At 33.4% G+C, this 12,752-nt stretch overlaps 2 long non-coding RNA genes across 2 annotated transcripts in view; one reads left to right on the top strand and one right to left on the bottom strand.

Annotated features, from left to right (window-relative positions):
• LOC134253388 (uncharacterized) overlaps positions 1-12,752 on the bottom strand; it is a 34,288-nt gene that overhangs the window by 5,519 nt on the left and 16,017 nt on the right. The window lies entirely within an intron of this gene.
• LOC134253377 (uncharacterized) lies at positions 1,589-2,741 on the top strand. The gene is made up of 3 exons (XR_009989121.1): positions 1,589-1,713; positions 1,947-2,050; positions 2,270-2,741. It is a non-coding gene; the product is annotated as an uncharacterized LOC134253377 (long non-coding RNA).

The raw sequence follows: 12,752 nt of genomic DNA on the forward strand, positions 1-12,752 counted from the left end.
GACATAAAATTGCTAGAACAATTGATTTCAGTATTGCTCAGTTTTGTGAGAAGTGCTACGTACATTAGAAAGCTACAGTTGTGATTTTTTTCTAACTGAAAAATAATATTACAGGGACACCCAATGTAAATAAATAAATAAAAAGTGACCTTAAATGAACCCCTGATTTCTTATTCCTAGTGTAAAGTCTGCTGCCAGGGGGCAGAAAATTCCCCCTAATTCTCCAATGGCCAGGGAAAGAATGTGCCTCATCATCACTGATTCTTTTCCAATCATCAAATTCCACGCTGTGAAATTAATTCCAAGCCACAGATCAACAAACAAGAGAAGAAATTAGGAAAACTGCAGATTGCAGTTATAGATTTTTCTGATTTTCATGCAACACATGAAGCCAAATCTGCAATTAAGGGAGATTTACTATAGGGAAGAATTTCCCATTTTATCACTTTGATGCCACTTTGCAATTTTTTCACACTCACTGCCCGCACCTCAGATCTCCAGATTTCCGCATTATTCCGCATTTTTTCCTCATTTTAATATGGAAAAAATGTGGAAAAAAATACGGAGAAAATTAACAATACGGAAAAGCAGAAAATATACGGAAATAATCCGGAAAATAAACGGAAATAATACGGAGAATTGGACTTAGTCTATTTTTCATCTGGAAAAATATTGAACTCTTAACTTAGAATATTTTTCATCCGGAAAAAATACGGAGACTTAGAATTTGTTCATCAAGAACAAGATGTGTTTGTGAGACACAGTAGCACCTGGCGGCAACATTAAGTTCTAAAAAGCAATTTTTAGCAAATGGGTCTCAGTCAAGGTCACACAATCATTGTTCTTGGTGTCATTTGAAAGCACTTTATTAGTATAGTATGCATTCCAAATATTAAGTCTCTATCATCTATGGTTCAAAAGTTATGGCGAAAATTCGAAAAACGCTATATTTAGCACATAGGTCACAGTCAAGGTCACAAGGTCATTGATCTTGGTGTCAGTTGAAGGTGCCTAATTAGTGGAGTATGCATACCAAATATGAAGTCTCTATCTCTCACGGTTTTAAAGTTATGGCGAAAGTTCGAAAAAGCTATTTTTAGCATATAGGTCACAGTCAAGGTCACAGACCTTGGTGGTTTTTGAAAGAACTTAATAAGTGGAGCATGTGTACCAAATATGAAGTCTCTGTCTCCTATGGTTCAAATGTTATGGCAAAAGTTCGAAAACGCTATTCTTAGCATATAGGTCACATATAAGGTCACAAGGTCATTGACCTTGGTGTCAGTTGAAAGTGTTTTTGTAGTGGAGTATCCATACCAAATATGAAGTCTCTAAGTCTCACGGTTCAAAAGTTATGGCGAAGGTTAAAGTTGACAACAGACAAACAAACAGACAGACATACAGCTAAACAGACAGACAGGACAAAAACAATATGCGCCCCAAAAAAATTTGGGTGCATAAAAACTGTCTTGGAGTTAACAGCAGTTCTCTGTTTCTCCTGAATGTTATGTACAATTTGATCGGGATCGGAAGAATGTTTCAAAAAGTCGGGCTCAGTGATCAATTAATTTAAACAACGGACCGCCAAAATTTAACCTTGGCCTCCATGTTGCAACGTCTGCTCTGTCTAAAGGAAGAAGTTTGTTGACCAGACAGCCTGAGATCGTATTGCTGTATCAACCAAAAGATGCAGATACACGTATTTCATATGCGGTAGGTCAGTCATTTTTTTTAACATGTGTGTCACTGTGATGATGAAAATAAATACTCTAGGCCTAGGACTGAGCTACGAGGCTACGTACGTTTCAGCCAATATGCCCATGATTCAAATCTTTCAATCAGCTCATAGAATTTTATTATGGTTAACAACAATTAAAGGTGTTTATTTTGGGGAGCCATGGGCTGTAATCTCTAGCAATGATTTACCATACATTTTTTTTTGGTAGCGTCTGTGCATGAGGAGGAGATTTCTGAAAAAGAATAAGTGCTTATTCAACTTACTGCGATTTTAACGGGCTTAAAGCTTGGTCCATGGATGGTTATGTTTGAGGTATATATATTCTTTTATTTCTTTTTTTATTGCTTGTTTAATTAAAAACAGTCAACTATGATTGTCATTATTATATATAATATTTTAAACAAATTGATATTAAATTGAAGAACCCAAACTTGTGTTTATAAAAAGATTTTAAAAGGAATAAAAGCAATGAATTTAAATATTATTAATATTGCACCATTATAATTTAAGTACTTTTTTTTTAATTGATAGGATTTGACAATTCGACCGCAAGTGCTGCTGCAAGAAATTAAACATGCAGAGACCTTACAAATTACAAAGAAGTCTGAAGAAAATTTTTATTGGACAGATGGGTGTAAAGCACAGACCTGAGATATAAATTGAATTGTGAGAAATATGAATCAGGGATGCAGGTAGAAAATGGCAAATGTGATCCAGATTGATAAAAAATGTCTAAAATTTTTTCTTGTTTTGTAAATATTCAATGCTATGTCAATTGTTATTTTTTCCCCAATACCTAATAGTGTTGAACATTTCACTCCCAATTTTGCTTAAATAGAATGAATAAATTTCCATTTATTTAATATGAATATTAAAAAATGCCACATTTTTTCCATGATGAACTTGTGGCTTAAATAAGAGTTCCAGTTTTTTTTCCATACATGCTCCTATTTGTTTGTCAAAGATATAAGATCCAATACATTGCTCATGTACATAATGTGTAATTTTTGTTCATTCATTTATATGTTTTTTTCTCATAATGATATAATAAATTGTATATAATTTTGCACATTGTTGATGGTTTTGTAAATATTTATGTATGTATGCATCATGTAGCGGTTTTATTAGCCATTTTATAACCATGTGATTAACTCCGTATTTTCTCCAGATTTCCGTATTTCCGCATTTTATCAACCAAGTAAATACCTCCATATTTTGTATATATGGAAATGCGGAAATCTGGAGAAATACGGAAAAAGAGTCCAAATACTCCCATCCACATTTTCTCCATATTTTGAATACGGAGAAAATCTGGAAATTTGAATACGGAGAAAATCTGGAATGAATGCGGAAAATTAGTCCAAATACTCCCGTCCGCATTTTTTCCTTATTTTGAATAAGGAAAAAATGTGGAGATCTGAGGTGCGGGAGAGTCTCAAACTTAGAATTCAAATAAAAGTGCTTCTTAACCATTTCAAACAATTTCTCTCTGTACAAGACTGCTACAGACCAGTGTGTTTGCAATGCCACTAAGATAAAAGAAACTAATAGTACCTTATTAATTTGATGCCTTTATCAAGTAAAATGATTATTATACATTTCAGGAACATGTATGTTTGCAATATCTATAATAGGAATAACTGTCATATTTCCATGGAAACCAGGACCACACCCTTTGTTATATGACCATTTCCACAATGTAACAGCAAAAAAAAATTCCCAGCATGATACATGTGTAGATAATAGTATGACAGATTCCTGACAGTAATGAAATATATGCTAGACAACTCACAAACTACAGGACATTAGTATGTGTCAATCCTGGAATAGAAAATGGTAATTGCACACTTTAAACAAAAAATGCTTAACAAAATTTTAGCTCCTCTGTTAAACTGCAGCTAATGGTCAAATTAAACCATTTACTTCTAAATGCCTCTGTTGAATGTTGAGTCTGTTTCTAAACGGTTAAAATCAAACCACCATTTAAATGTCTCTGTTCAGAACTGATATTTTAAGTTTAACCTAAACCACTAACATCTCAACTTCTCTGTTGGCTAAATCAAATCGCTCACATCCCAATGTCTTGACTGAAATTAAATAACATTTCAACTTTCCTGTAAACCCCTTAAATGTTACATTAAACCTCAAAACCACTTATATCTCAACTTCTCTGTTGGCTAAGTCATATCACTCACATTTCAATTTCTTTAGTGAGTCTGCTTACATAGTTAAATTCATTAATATCTTTACTTTTCTGTTCAGCTTGCTAATGGTTCAACTAAACCACTAGTATTTCAATTTCTCTGTTGAGCCTTGTCATCAGTGGATAATTAAACCACTAACATTTCAACTTTTCTTCAGTTGAGCCTGCTGTTGCAAGGTTAAATCACTAACATCTCAACTTCTCTGCTAAGCCTGGCCAGTGAGCATTAGGTTAAATTAAGTCACCAACTTTTCAACTTTCCTTGTCCAATAGTTAATTAATTCACAGTTATCTCATTTTCTCTACTGAGCCTTTATATCATTAAATAAAATCTTGTCTGGAAAGCCTACCAATGTGGTTAAATATAACATTAACACCTCAACTCCTCATATTAAGTCAGCCAATGATTGTAAACTCGCTAACCATTATATCTCAGCCCCTCTGGTGTGAACTTACCAAAGGTTAAATTAAATCACTGACCAAAAATCTGGCTTCTTCTGATGAGCCTCCGAAATTATTATCTTATAACAAAAAAGTTCAGTTTCCATGGTGACAATTAAGCACATTTTTACTGGTGAACCTTACCGACTGCCCACTGGCTACTAAGGGTCATTCACATACCCTAGCACTTTACTGTACAGCATTTCTAGATGTATTTCTGATTTAATGTGTCTATCAACACTTATTTAGTCAAGTAATCAAAAACCTTTATGATGGTATTCAATGACCATGGTGTAAAATTAGGACCAGCGGACTTGATGAGTGTAATTGACAATCCAAAGGTTGGAAGCTTGGATACTGATGATCCGGAATCAATATCTCGCACCCTCCAGGATGAGCTATTGTGAAAATGATCCAATCAAACTCTTATCTTTTGCCAACAACAGTTAATAGCCATGTGATACAAAAGATGAAATAGGAGACATGATCGTGAAGCCAAGGAAGAAATCACAGACCAGGGAATGCCTCCATGATGCAACAGAATCTCTACCAGCAGTCAGTATTGGAATTCTAGTCACAGAAACTAGGGGGAAATCAGTCATTGTCTGCTCAGATAAGAAATGAATAACCCTGCAATATTCTTTTTTTATGTTTGAAGTTTTCACTGAATGAATGGATGTCTCTTGTGACTATTAGAATTATTCATTTCTGTTTCATTATAAGATGGTTGTCAGATATAACAAGGGTATCCTGCAAAAATTAATCATTTAGGCAAAGTGAAAAATGAGTAAGGCGAGAGAAATTTAATTTTTAGTTTTACGGATTTTTTTTCAAAAAAATTGGGTAGGAGGAGGGAAAAAAATAAAAAAAAAAAAGAGCGAAAGAGACTGCAAGTTTTTTATCATTCAATTAAGATGTGATCAAACCTTTATGTCTTTAGCCATTCGTTGCAATTTGTGTTGCTGGTTGGCACATGGAACTCATCATTAGCATTAAAGATTGACTTATAAAAATATTACATACAAGTGTCAATTTCTTGGAATTTTTCAGACACTCAAAATATAATGTAACTTTAGCTATTGGCATTTTCCAACACAGCATAGGCACATTTCTCAAAGATCATAAGTCTCTAGGGTCTTATTATCATCCAAGTATGTAATAAACTAGCTATCAAGCTGGTGACAGAAATTAATTTTGAAGACACAAAATGAAGGATATCAGCTAAGTCTTTCAAAATCACCAAATACCTGGTACTTTTTATCAAGCTGATTATTAAAATTGTACTGACCAAATTATTTGCTGGAGACAAATTTGATAAAATATTTAGATTAAATCACTTTCAGTAAGTATTTCCATTTTTTGGATAAAGTATTGCCTGTATCTAATCTTGAAAGCCCTAGTGTATGAACAGAATAAATCAGAAAATGAACCAGTGTATGCAAGAAACTAGCTATTTTTGAAAACGGAAAGGATCATAAAAAAAAATGATTTTTAAAACAGCAGTAATCGTACAATGATAAAAAAAAATGTCATCCATTTTAAGGACTAAAATTAAAAATATGTTTTATTTCAATTACATGTAATAATGGCAGGGTGATCAAGTAAGGCTTACTATTATTCACAAGTTCTGGATTAAATGTTTATCATGTTTATGCAGTAAACAAGCCTAACAACTTAAATAATCTGGTCTTCAAATCAAAATTCCATCAAACTAATCCCAAAGAGAATAAAGAGATTAATTGAAGACTGTGCATAAGTGGGATTCATTATGAAAGAAGCCTTACTACATACCTTTCTAAAATAATACTATAGACGAAACTCTCTTTACTTTTAATGAGGCCTAGTTGAAATGGGTGCGTATCATTACCGCTACATTTTCAAAAATTTCATTTCCGCTACATAATCATTACCGCTACAAAAAACCTTACATTACCGCTACATAAAAAAGTATACATTACCGCTACATTGCCTCTTTCGTTAGCCAGCCACATATGCGTGTACAGTACAACTTATAAATGCATAAGACCCGTTTCCCCTGCTCACCACGGGGAGGTGAAAGTAGGACTTTGAGCAGGATTTTTTTAAATTATAAAAATCAATTTTATTTCATAAAACACAAAAGAATGAAAATCAAGCACTGTTCATAAAGTTCTAAGTTTTGTCAAATGTTTTTTATACTATCGCTAAAGTCTTGAAAGCCATTTGCTTGACATATTCAATTTGTTGTTTTCTAAATTTATAACCATCGATAAGTAAGCCGGCATTCCCTCAATTTGTAACAAACTTCTCAATTGTGGCCATTATGTTCAGATGAAGCTAAATAATCAAATTTAGACTGCAGAGTTATTTATATAAGTATACTCATGCTGATTAGATAGGTAGTGAATTCTGTTGATTAGAACTCATATACCGAACCATACCTGGCTAAATCGATATGTAGCGGTAATGAGTTGTTTTGGACTGATTCAATATGTAGCGGTAATGAGTTGTTTTTGGCCGGAAAAATGTAGCGGTAATGATCGGTCGAAAATCTGAAAAAATGTAGCGGTAATGAGTTGAAATTTTTGGCAATGTAGCGGTAATGTTGACCTCCCGTTGAAATGCAATGCCAACTGGCCAAAAACCTCATTGAGAGTGTAGGGCTCATATAAATTAGGACATTTGTGAATGCTGAAGATGCTTTTAATTTAGAAATATCTTCAGAATAACACTGATAAACAAACCAAGCTTGGCTTGTGTCTCCATGTTAGTTAATATTCTGTGTGAATAAGACGCTTTAAATTACATATTCAGTGCTGCCATTGTCAAACGTTTTGAAGATATAATTTTAAAACCAAACTTTGGTGGATATGAAAATTCCGGATTTTTTTTTTTTAGAAATCGGAAAAAATCGGGTTAGGCGTAAAACGAAAATTATAATTTCTCTCGCCTAATATTGTCAATAGAAAAATCACAAATAGCCAGGATGCATATGGAGATGAATGCAGCTTTGTGTTTGTCTATACTACCTTTACTTGCAAGTTTTTCCCTGGCAAAGAAAACAGATGAAGAGTGTAAAATAACAGTATATAATACTCAAAAACACATTTTAATCACATTTCACCCAGGGCCACTAAATCATATCCACTATTTACCATTAAGATAAATAAATCTTCCTCCAGGGAGACAATCTTCCACTTGATTGCATAATCTTGTTTAAGGATGAAGTAATTTCTTAATTTATTTTCACAGACCTGAGCACTATGGATGGCAAAACTATATACCACATGCTTTCCTAAACAAACATCATGCTCCTAGCATTCCTCTTTGTAAGAGTGCAATGTACTCAATGCTTTTCATATTAATAGAAATTCATTAGATTTCCTTAATCCTCATTCACAAGCGGCGATTTAGTGAGAGATGTTATTTAGATAAAACATGCTGCATCGATTTCTTTCTCTTTACACATATTCTGTTTTCTTTATAATGTACCTCTTTCAATGAAATCAAAATGACTACAGCTGTTGGTGAAAAATGTGTGTCCAATCCAACTTAACTCGACTGAATAATCTATTGAATATTCTAAAATAAAATCCATAGTCTTACTCAAAATTGATTAGTAATCCCCCCAGATGTTTCAACAATTTCTGATAAAAACTGAAAAGCACATAAATATGGAATACATTGACATACATCAAATTATTTCTAAAATAATTAATTTCGTTGTCAAATGTAAAATCAATAGGTTTTAGAACTGCAACAATCATGAGCTATTTGTTATGTTTAAATTTTGACAGTGCATGGAAAAAATAATAATTCCTTCCAAACATTCCCAAAATAATATGACAGTGTGTTTCATCTGAATTTTCTTTGAGCTGTCATTTATTAAGATTAACTTGCCAAACTTTATCCCAAATATTGGCCAAGCAATCAATACAAAGTGATGCCTGGTTTACAAATCCTTCTAAATATTTTTGTTACCGCTGATACACAAATATCTCAGAGTGAAAATTAAGTCCGGAAACAGAATTACACGAAAATTTTTTTTTTAAATTTTGGTGTCAGACTCTGTCTTGGTGAATTATTTCTTAAGATTTTAATATTGTTTGCATTTTGAAGAAAAACTATTCAATTCATTAAATACTGACTCAATTACTAAAAGAATATGACTATCTGTGCAGTCAGCATGCATTTAAGGGGGGACCTATGTCCGAAAAGTCTTTGTGTGAAATTTTCAAAACTTTGGCATTTCTTTTCTGACCACTTGCTCTTAATTTTTAGGTATTAAAAACAAATATACCTTTATATGCTTATTTTGACACAGGAGCACGTGCAAAAACAGTGTGAAATGCTAAAAATAGATTATTCTCAGGCATTATTGCTCTACCCCAAATATGCGCTAAAAAGAACCAAAAATGTCAAATCATATTCAAAATCAACAGATATTTAATTTATATGACTTGTATCTTTATAATGAAGGCAAATTCATTGTAATTCATCTCGCATGAAAAATTATAATGGAACACAATGTGCGTATCGCCCCGTTTTTCTTGTCGTATTTTTTACGATTCCGACATGCATAACAGGTAACATCTTAAAAAGTCTTTGACGTGTGAAAATGTTGTAATTCATATTTCTTGAAAGAAATGATTCATCTATTTATTCTAACAAAGAAAAAAGTATGGTATACCTTTATGATAAAATAAACGAGAAATATGACGTTTTCTTTTATTTTCGTACTCTTGTATCATAAATATTGACCTTTCTGCACTAAAAAAGGTAAGTAAGCACTGACAAACATCCGAATATAAAACTATTTTGCGAAAAACGAGTATTTTGTTTTGATTAGAAACAATTTTAACAGATTAATTCTTTTCTTCTTCATTCCAATCATTCCGTCCCCCCACCAATTTCCCCGTCAACAACCTATTAGAACCTAGGAATGACTTTCTACAATAAAATCTACATGTACTATAAATCAGTAAACAAATATAGGTACAAGCACATTTCTTAATTTTTTTTTCTTAGATTTACCCAGAAAATACAATTAATAGTAAACATAAAATTAAACATATTTCCCGAATTTAAGCTACTTTCTTTGCTGAATTTGATCTTATCTTTTTGCACTTATATATCAGCATATAATCGAGGTATTTATTCACAACTGAAATTGCTATGAATTATCAACCAAAAGAAGAAAATTCTGATATAAACAAACTCTATAAATCAAATAAAACTGCTATTAATGATGAATAAATTTTCTTTTTGTAAATTGTGTACGTTATTGATTATTAACAATGTTATGCCTATATCACAGCATCGTCTCAAGCCACGGTCCGGAGTCCACATATAGCTCTCTCCTACCCGTGGCTGCTTGATCACAAAATGTGTCGTAATCTTGAATATTCACGCCTCTCTATTGTGACGTCATATTCAGTCAGTGGCAAGTTTTGTTTCCATCGCAATTGAAATCAACAACTGACGTCAACAGTACACAAGAAATATTTTCTTTACTGTGATTGGATATTGAAAGGTCGCGATAAAGTTCATCTTCCGACTATGCTTTACTCGCATTGGTCAAAATTTTAATGAGCTATGAAGAATTCTCTTCTCGTTCAACCACGGCCAGAATGGGAGAGGATCGTACATTTTGGCCGTGGTTTGCGACGATGATATCACAGTTGCAAAAGTCAACAGGTAAAAACAAACGTCGCTATTGTGACGTCACATAACGCTGCTTTGACGTAGAACGACATAGGTCCCCCCTTAAATACAAGTTTTAGAATTGTCTTGAAATATAAATTAACAAGATAGCCAACATCCTATATTGCCTTGAATCAATGATATAACTCATAAACACACTGTTCATAGACTCTGACAATCCCTCCATAACATCTTTTTCAATAGCTTAAGATTTAATATATAAATATTCAAAACATTCATGAAAAGTACAAGCAACCTAAAGTATAAATAACTGAAAATTACAAAAAATAATCTTGCTGTTATCTTGATGAAGTAGCAACATGCATTCTAAAGAATATAATAAGTTACCTTGATTTTTTTTTCTAAAAATCACTTGAATCATACTTGTTTAATCAATTTACTACAGAAAGTGAACTTAGTAAATATTTGAATCTCGGATATTTTCTTACTCTCCCTAATGGGATTTGATTGGGATGTGTCCTTGAATGTGATTGGATAAAATAGGATAACATGCATCTGTGATGTCATACATTATCATGCATCAAAATGCTTCACCTGTTGCAGTGTAACCTTCGCCAATTAATTCTTAGATAAGAACAGGTGAACAAAATCTATTGTCAGTGAAATAATGGAGAAATTCAAAATGATGTACACATCTTGTCATTGAATTTCATTTTGTGTTAGTGGGAGGAGTTGCGGTCAATTTTACCATTGAGGTCTTTGTTGAAAACAATGTTTTAATCGAAAATTTCTACATACTGATATTCAAAATTATGTTCTTGTGCTTTTATCAGGACTTAGTTTAAGCATTTTGTACAATTACCACACCAATGGTTAATGACTACACATTTCTTTTATTATTTCAAACACTGATGTTTTCTTCAATGTATAAATAATGTAAACAATTTGCCATCAATCAAAATTAAGAATTAACCGAAACAAACATATGACAAAACAACAGGTGCTCCACCGTCAAGACTGAGGGGAGTTACCTCCCTTAACTCCTCAACAACTTTTCTAGAGGATGTTCAAAATTAAAGAAAAAAGTCTTTCTTCTAATTCTATTAATTGCACAAATCATGAATGGTCATGTAAAACAAGAAAACAAATAAGAAAAAAAAACTTCTGCAATTCTTTTAAGAAAGTTTTTTTTATGCAAAGACTGGAAACATTTTTTATTTCAAAATGTTGATCTCTACAACTCCCCAAACTTTTATGACATTTCTCAGTATGTACCGAATCACTGTAAACGATGCGATAAGATGCTGGGGTCAAACTGTATCACTTTTATCACTTTGTGTTTTAATAGGCAGGCAGAAAATCCCCCGATATGGATCCACACACACAATGAGCACACACTGAAACAAAGCAGACCACCAGTTTTTTTTCTTACTTAACAATCACGAGCAGCAACCAGAAGATTTTTTGGGAACAAGGTTCAATGCCATTTCTATTAACATGTATTATCTGTATGACCTGTTAGGATCTAATTGTTCCTTACTGAATCAGAGACCACCAGCTACATTATGAGAGAGAGAGAGAGAATCAGAGAAATGAGAGAATAACAGAATGATGTGGTCTTATAAACTGAAGAAAGCAGACTCAATGTAAGAACATAGTGCAGAAAAGTTTGTTCATGAAAAGGTGTTTGGTACTGGAGAAAGAGCCTATTGGTTATGACAAGTCCCAAGTTTACCCCTGATGCAGTAAGACAGAATATGAATGCACAAAGTAATTCAGATTGAGATAAAATCTCTCTAGCACCGATGCAGGTTCCTAAAATACTGTAAAAGTAAGTTGAGGATTCATTTGATAAATCCTGAGCCTTCCAATACTGATTCCCTACAGGTGAAGAAGAAGTTTCATGCCAGACTGCAGTCCCATGTTTCCATGCATTCCTGGGAGCTTCACAGCTTCAGACATTAGCATCAACAGAGCTGAGGAGACATGTCAGTCTTCATGTAAAACCCGCCTGCCACTGCATCGCCCCCTGTACATCCTGAGTCGCACTGACAACTCCACATTCTTATCATTACACAATTGAGATACAAATGTCTCCCTATCCCTACAAAAAATCTCTATCATAGAACTAATAACAGAAGACAGCGCCTTCACCAAAAACAGGGTCAAGATGGTGATGATAGTGTAGAATCAGAAAATAGTCATGGTCTCTCCGTTTTCTGCCTCTCGATACTGATGCTGTACAGGAGCGCAGGGCAGAAGGTCGGCCTGGCTGTTAACAGCGGGGATCAGTGCCATGATTCAGCAGTTTACTGCCCTAACCTCCGTACCTCACTGACTCATGTAAACACCTCCCGCGAGCTGGAATATGGTTTTTTGATCCTCCCATCTTCTTCTCAGACATAAAACAGTCAGAGCCACACTGCTTTTCTTCACTTCCACCGACTCCAATAGCAAAAATAACGTCAATGAACTGGATTCATTAACCTTAAAATAAAGCTTCATCAACAGATCAAATTATATTGGGAATTTAAGCTGGCATTAGCAATTAAAAAACAGCAGGACCTGCCTCATAGGCATCAACCATCATACTTTTAAAAACAATTTACGATTTTGTTTATCTATGCAGAAATCTTTTTTCCCACAAGAAATCTGTATTATTTTAAGAGCTAAATCTCAGTTTGGGTGTAAATTTATTATAAATCTCCTTTATCTTGTATCCAGTAA

Source organism: Saccostrea cucullata, unplaced genomic scaffold, assembly GCF_032062105.1.
Source record: "Saccostrea cucullata isolate Sc308-1 unplaced genomic scaffold, CSIRO_AGI_Scuc_v1 ctg68, whole genome shotgun sequence".
Classification (NCBI taxonomy): Eukaryota; Metazoa; Mollusca; class Bivalvia; order Ostreida; family Ostreidae; genus Saccostrea; species Saccostrea cuccullata.